At 40.2% G+C, this 787-nt stretch overlaps 1 pseudogene; it reads left to right on the top strand.

Moving 5' to 3' along the window:
* Positions 1-232: 232 nt before the first annotated feature.
* On the top strand, positions 233-331 carry LOC116505108 (annotated as a pseudogene).
* The last annotated feature ends 456 nt before the right edge of the window (positions 332-787 follow it).

The raw sequence follows: 787 nt of genomic DNA, 5'->3' as shown, positions 1-787 counted from the left end.
TGAGGATCATGTGAAAAATGGTCATAGGTAACTTTTTTCAGTGCAGTTATAACTTTGAATGGTCACTAAATAAACTATTATAAGTCTAAGATGAGCTGTATTGTATGCTCTTCCAGGAGAGGATCAGCAAATCAGGCAAAATGATCTTGCCCCAAAATGAAATGCCCCCAATGGAACAAAACCTATTGCCAAAGAGAGACCCTTCTCTTCAACATGCCTTCTGTACGCTCCAGTGATTAGCACATATACTAAAGTTGGAACGATACAGAGAAGATTAGCATGGCCCCTGCACAAGGATGACACGCAAATTCGTGAAGCATTCCATATTTTTATGACTACAAAGCTTGGATAAGAGAAAAAAATGTCTGTGGAAATGGACCGAAGGGTCTGGAGAACATCGACTAAAGCCACGACGTGATATTCTTTTATTTCATCAAAGCATTTAATATAAATAAAACAACATCTAAAAAAAAGAGTTCCTGGGCGGGACTTACTGATGGTAGCAGCTAAACATATCATCTATCAGACACCTGACAGACACCTTACTCTTCAGGAAAAGAAGGGAAAGGAGAGAAGTTTTGTCAAGCAAATGCCTTTCTGATCTTTGCAGCTTCTGTGTCTGTGAAGGGAAGGGGGGGCAGCTGAAGGCAGAACTGCTCCATGCTGGAATTCTCCGACTACTTTGCAGCCCCAAGTAAGCTTCCCTCCCACTCAGTTCAAAGATTGAATTATTTGATTTCAAAACAAGCAGAATTCGTATGCGAGAGCATCAATTGTTTATTTAAAT

This window comes from Thamnophis elegans, chromosome 2 (assembly GCF_009769535.1).
Source record: "Thamnophis elegans isolate rThaEle1 chromosome 2, rThaEle1.pri, whole genome shotgun sequence".
Lineage (NCBI taxonomy): Eukaryota > Metazoa > Chordata > Lepidosauria > Squamata > Colubridae > Thamnophis > Thamnophis elegans.
Note: the sequence above shows the minus strand (reverse complement) of the source record. Positions and strands in the feature narration are given on the sequence as shown.